The following is a 7,517-nucleotide window of genomic DNA, read 5'->3' on the forward strand; positions in this document are numbered from 1 at the left end:
GCAGATACTTATAACCCAAGCAAATTAGAAAAATCTGCGGAAATAATTCGCGTAGTTTTGAAAATTAGTACAGGTATACCGTGTGGTGTCCAGAGAAACATACTAAAAGTCCTTGAGGGTAGGGGGTGTGCTGAGGGCCCTGCACCTTTACCTACCTACCTTTACCTTTTTTTTCATATTTTTGCTCATATCTCGAATATCTGTACCAATACTTTAGGAGCTACAGGCTGTTAAAGTTAAATAAGAGAAGAGATCAAAAACGGGTTGCACTCCGGGAGTTCCGACAGAAGTGAAAACTCAATGACTAGTCCAAAATGTCTGCAGCACTATGTATAATTGACCCAGCCTCCTTTCTATTGAAAAACTTTAGTTCCGAAATTGCTGGTCAGTGACCTAGTTTAAAATTCGAAATTCAAATTTGTAGCATTAATTGTTTAAAACTCGAATAGAAATTGTACAGTTACCTTGCAGACCTCGCATCTAATAGTAGATTGTACAACAAGGGCATAAAGTGACCCATTTTTACCCGAGGCAATTTTTTGGTCTGAGCGAAGCGAAGACCAAAATAGTAGACGAGGGTAAAAATGGACATTTATGCCCTTGTTGTACACTCTGCTTTTCACTTCGATTGCGAGGAAAATATACAAAAAATCAAATATTTTAGGTTATTTTAACGTATTTATTCAAGACTAAAGAAAATTGTTCTTGGGCCGGTCGGAGGCGCGGGGCACGCCGATCGGGAGAGCGCCGGTCGGGGGCGCGCCGGAAGGGCTGGCAGTTTGTATGGCAGAATTTGGACTTTATTGCTAAGTCAATATGGGTCGTAATAGATGATTTTACTTTATGCTCTAGAGCATAAAATGCGATTTTATGTCGTCTACGCACGACATAAAGGTGCACTTTTTGAGCATGAGAAGTGAAAATATATTTGGTCATGATATTTTGAGTTTTATTCACCAGTACTAGAGTTCACTTTTATTAGCGATTTCATCAAGATGTAGCTTTATTGAATTATATTTGAGTGATATAAAGTTAGAATGTAACTGTGAGATCCTCGTATTTCAGCCCGTACAAGATTAGAACATTGAGCTTTATTGCTTAATATAAAAGCCCAGTTTTAAATAATTGACCTGATTATGATACGTTATGACGAAAGTTCTTTGGTGATTAACATTGTCCGTGACACATGACGTCAGCGTTACGTTATGCGTTACGCTGAATCGAGTTTATCATTTTTTTCCCACCTCGAAAAGTGCTCAGCGCCGCTAAAGAGTTTTCACTTCAAAAATAGACGATTTAAGAAAACCTCGTTTTTTTAGTTTAGAGTAAGCAAGCTAAGCGACCTGTTGATAAAATATAAATAAAAACCGGCCAAGAGCATGTCGGGTCATGCTCAGTAGGGTTCCGTATTTACCCGTCTGTCAAAATTGACTATTTGCAAAAACTCAACAACAGCTATACCAATTAGGTTCGCTATATTTTTCCTTAAAAGTCTTTACTAAGCTATGTTTTTATGATTTTTTCATATTTTTGGACCCATGGTTCAAAAGTTAGGGGAACTAAAGGGTAAAAAACACAACTTTTTTTCTTTCAGATCGATTATTTCCGAAAATATTAAGTAGGTCAAAAAATGGTTCTTGAAGACCCTTATTCGTTCCGTATTCGCAAAAGACCTATCTAACGACACTACACACTATAGGGTGGAAGCGAAAAAAAAATTCATCCCCACTTTAATGTAGGGCAGCCACCATAAATTTAAATATTTGGTGAAATAGCATCTTACATCTGGGCTAACAAATTGGCAAAGCGGCAATCAATTTGGCTTCTGGGGCCGGTGCCCCATATAAACACGGCTATACCCTTTGTAGGAAATTTTATGATAAAACTTTTGTCCGAAGTAATTATAATGCTATTTGTGCAGATATTCGAGATATGAGCAAAAATATGAAAAAAGGTACCTTCAACCCGTGATGAACGCATAATGAATTAATCACATGCGAATGAATAGATTGAGTCAAAATACTAGGTATTTTGTGAAACGAATATATTTCTCCAATGTTAAACCTATACGGTACCTATTACATGTGAAGTTGAAGTACCTATGTAAAACAAGCAGAAAAATGCGTAAGTATTTTTATTTGACTTTTTATTTGTATTTTTATTTGGTTTTCCTTTCTTACAACGCTTAATTATATCGATATATTCTTCTGATTCGGTCAAGTTGTGTTCTAATGTATGGTGAAGACAAACAAATTATAGCCAGCATTAAATGAATGTAGTATGATACCTTTAGGTATGGTGCTTTACGCACACTAGTGTCCCATCCCCTCCCCCTGACGCAACCCCCCCTTTTAGCATGAAATATGTCCCGGTCGACGATTTTTTTGAATTTTTGAGAAAAGTATTAGAGTTAGAATAAAGTGTCTGTGACGGATTGTCACTTGGCCGTATCAATCTAGGTCATCTAGGAAAAACAGCATCTGCCTGGTTGGTGTGATCGATTGTTAAGAGGGCAATTAAACAAATGGATTGCGAGTACTCACATCATTTATTGTCTTCTTTCACATGGTGAAATAACACAGGAAAATATCACGTCATGTTTAAAGGTTGTGTGCTCGGCTAGGGTCGGAGCAAAAAGAGACGGAAGCATAGATAATGCAGATCTACTTATAATACATCATTTGTCATAGACATTACTTAAGGGCTATACAGACGTTCTAACACTTCCCCTTAGGCCTTACAGTAATAGTCAAAAAGAAATAATTTATCTAAATTATTTAACACTTGTACTAAACAATGCAAGTCTGTATTCCACAGAATAAAGTTAAGCTTCTCTACATCATAGAGACGTAACATCCATAATAAAGTATCATGTCATTATCACCTATTCAGATATAAACATAAATCTTTAAATTATAAAGATATAATTGTCAACAAATTTCACATGAAAGAATAGGCTCTGCAATATAGAGACATGTTAAATATGTGTATAACATTTATATGCACATCTATATACCAATACAAAAAAAAACTATACCAGTTTGTCATCATCATTACATCGTTATGCAGTCAAACATATATTCAATTGAATTAATAACTATACCGAGACATCATTGATTCTTTTCAGTTACATTCATATCAGAAATGAAGCTACAATGTTTCTGCACACATAATGGCTTGGTCAATACATCAGCTATCATCTTGTCAGTTGAAAGGTACTTTACCAGAATACAATCTCTTTTAATTAAATCTTTCACAAAGTGATACCTTATATCGATATGTTTTGTTCGTTTGTGACAAAATTCTTTACATTCTAAGAGTCTTTGCGCGCTCTGGTTATCGTTATAAACAGTACAGTCTATAGATTTATTCAATATTTCTGAAAGCAAATTTTTAATAAAACAAACATCCTTACAAACATCACCTATAGCCAAAAATTCAGCTTCAGTTGTCGACTGTGCAATACATCTTTGCTTACGTGATTCCCAGTTAATAGAATTACTACCAAGCTTTATGACAAAACCTGTATATGATTTTCTGTCAATTAGGTCATTACCATAGTCGGCATCAGTAAATGCCTGTAAATTCCAATTAACACTTTTTATATAATATAAACAGTAGTTAATTGTACCCGCTAAATACCTAAGTACACGTTTTGCCGCTACCCAGTGTGACCTGTCATAGTTATTGTTAAACTGTGTAACGGTTTACCGTTATTTCCAATTAAAATTCTACAAAATAAGAAATAAACTTAAACCTAAATATAACTATAAACTACTATAATACACATTTCATACTTATTATCTAAAAAAATATACACAAAAACCTTGAAAACTAATATATACAAAATAAATCTACGAACAAACAGAATTGACGACTGCATTTGCTATTAGGTAAAACTAGATGCGAATACAAAGGACTACGTCACCCGGCTCGCGATAAGCGATGTGAACCGGCCAGCTAATGAGACTCATACGCGTCCGAGACATTGCTACCACGGCTTTGACAGCGAGAGGTCAAATCGACTAAATTCAAAGATACAATTTTACAGTCATGATGTGACAAATTTTTAATATGGTGTAAAATTTATTCTAATATTAAATGTGTTAAGTTCCAGTATTTCCCCAAATAGGGTGAGTGTTTTGAATATTTTGTAGTTTTAAGAGAAAGGTAACTTTCATAGTAGTAAATTAAGGAATCATTTTCTTCTTGCCATCACATTTTCATTTAGTTCTTTCTGGGTACATTTGGCTATCACTATCTGCTTATTAACTGTAATTTTCCTATAAAAATAACGCTGGAAATAACAAGCTTCTCGAACCTTCTGGAAATATGAGTCTACCCACTTTATAAAAATCTTGTAGATTATAATCAAAGTTAGGCTTAATTCTAATTTAAATGTATAAAATTACATGCCAAATTGTAGTTGACATGCATTAATAAAGCTTTTAGTTGTAGAAGTACATTTAGTAAGTTTAACTTCACTTTCTTCTTTGTTTTAAATTTAAAACGATGATTCTACTTGTGACTGCCACATCATTGATCACCTTTTAATTCTTTGGGGTTCACTACACCAGCCTACTTTCTCATTAGCGCATTAATTTGGCCTAAAATCCGGATGTCGCAGTCACTTGTACAAAATTGGACTTTTCTTGAAATGGCCATTTTTACCGGAATTCCAGGGACCAAGTCTGGGGTTGGAGTCGGAACCTACCAACCTGAATTCGCATGCTCCGCTTCGTTCCGGAAGGTTCCCGTGCTGGATCCGGAATCCTTTTTTTTGAAGACGGCCACCTCCAAGTTCGACGTTCTGCGACGTAGTGCAGGGAAGTGACCCCTATCAAGGACTCGTTTCACCACTGTTAATTGCCAGCTCAGAAAAGATCCACGACCTTGTCTTTCCTTTAGTTTTTTTTATTTTTTTTTATTTATATTTCGTAAAATTTACTCTGGTTAGTTTTCTTTCGTCTCATTTTGCAATCTACCTACTTCATGCGACGCTAAACGTTACAACTGGCTCAGCTGGCTACAGGCAAACGATATGTCTGGCCTTGTACATACAGATAAGTACATAAGACTACCTACAAGTTGCCTATAGTCAAAGGTCTCATTCAGTATATGCGCACTATCGTTTACAGTCAGTTTACAATTTAAAGCCATAGGCGTTGCAACAGGTTTGCAATCTTGCATCTTAAAACGAATTAACAGTTTTTTAATATATTCTGTTTGATCTAGACACAAAGTACCTTTTGACTTATCTCTTGTAACCCTAATGCCCAAGCAATTCCTCAATGGACCCAAATTTTTGACGTTAAATTGTTTCTCCAAAACATTCAATAATTGGACTTTAATCGAGCTATTTTTAGAGTAAAAGACATAAAAATCGTCTACATAAAGTGCGATAACGACAAAATCAGTTCCAGACTTTTTGGTATATATACATGGTTCACATTTTGATTGATTAAAGCCATTGTTAACAAGTACATGATTTACTTTCTCATTCCACATTTTACTGGCCTGTTTTAAACCATATATACTCTTTTGTAACAAGCAAACCTTACTATTATTTCCATTACAAAATCCTTCAGGCTGTTCCATGTATATTACCTCATTTAGGTTTCCATTTAAGAATGCTGTGGCTACATCAAGATGATCAATTTCTAAGTCCATCTGATTGGCCAAGGAAAACAAAATTCTCATAGATGAATGGCGAATGACAGGAGCATATGTTTCATTAAAATCAATACCCTGCTTTTGAGTAAAGCCTCTGGCGACAAGCCTCGCCTTGTATCTATCGAAATTCCCATCCGCATCATGCTTTAACTTATACACCCACTTACATTTGATTATGTTTTTGTTAGTAGGTCTATCAACCAAAGTCCATACCTTATTTGAAACCAACGAATCATACTCAGATTGCATTGCATTCATCCAATCATCATGATATGGTGATGCAATTGCTTCGCGATAAGACTGCGGTTCTTCAAATGAGGCAGGTCGAGTCAACATTGAAAAATCATAATCACCATACCTTTGTGGCGGTCGCCTGACACGGACAGGACGATCGGACGTACCAACTGAGGCCTCATCCTCCAGTACCGCTTCCCCTCCAGATGACGCCTGCTCCGACGATGCATAGCGCTCCACGCGCTCATCGTCAGCAGAGCTGTCGCCGAAGTCGGGCTCGGACTGCACCGCTTCCCCTTCACAAGACGCTCGCTGAGACGGTGTAGGTCGCTCCATGCGCCCATCGTCGGCAGAGTCGTCGGAGTCGGGCTCGGTCAATGAAAGGTACTCCTCGTCACCTCCATCGGGTCCATCTGAAATTTCAGGAAGAGCATTGTTAGCTTCAAAATTATTAATATTAGAAATTTCAACATTATGATTTTCATGTGTCTCAGTATTTAAATTATCATTTATTAAATTGTCAGATGAAAATAAATAATAATTATCATTTAAATTATTAGGTCCATTTTTATAATAAAATTTATTCTCTAAAAATGCCACAGTACGAGACAATATCACAGTATTTGGACTAGAAGGTTCGCACAAACGATAACCTTTTGTAGTCTCACTGTAGCCAACAAATATAGCCAATTTACTTTTAGCATCTAACTTTTGTCGCTTCTGTGATGGATTCAGGTAGTATGCGGTGCAGCCAAATACCCGGAGATGACTGAGATCAACTTTAGACCCCGTCCATACCTCCTCAGGGCAACGACCTGCTAAAGCAACTGTAGGGGACCTATTCTTCAAATAAATGGCAGTCATTACCGCCTCGCCCCAAAAACGGTTGCAGAGACCTGACTCTCTAAGCATACACCTGACTTTGTCCATTAAAACACGATTGAGCCTCTCGCTCACACCGTTCTGCTGTTGGCAATAGGGAACAGACTTTTGATGTATGATTCCCTCCCTCTTCAAATAATTAGAGAATTTATTATTAACATATTCACCACCAAAATCGGACCTCAAAATTCGAATTGACTTCCCAAGTTGCTTTTCTACATGTGATTTAAAAGTAATGAAATGTGACATTACCTCCGATTTTTCCTTCATGAGAAAACCAAAAGATTTTCTGGAGTAGTCATCGGTGAAGCAGACAAGATACCTCTTGCCTCCCCAGCTTGGCTCCTGTACAGGCCCAATCAGTTTGTACAGACCATTACAACATGTAGCACATGCAACGGGGTTGTCAAAATCAGTGGCTTTGCTCTCATAAATACTACAACCTTTAGCATCAAACCAAACACTATAGCCAGACTCAACTAATTTTGAAATTGAAATTAAGTTACATGAAAGTCTTGGCACATACATGACGTTAGACAATGTCAATGGACTCACCTTATCTTTCAATGAGAATTGCAGCTTTCCTATGGCTTCACAAGATATCTTGTTATTGTCTGCGACAATGACATTAGACTGGCAAGGTACGGTACTAGACAGAAACTTCTTATTGTTAACCATACTATTTGTAGCACCAGAATCCAAGTAGAAGTTTTCTTGTTGATCTGGAC

The sequence above is a fragment of the Cydia splendana genome, chromosome 7 (assembly GCF_910591565.1).
Source record: "Cydia splendana chromosome 7, ilCydSple1.2, whole genome shotgun sequence".
Classification (NCBI taxonomy): Eukaryota; Metazoa; Arthropoda; class Insecta; order Lepidoptera; family Tortricidae; genus Cydia; species Cydia splendana.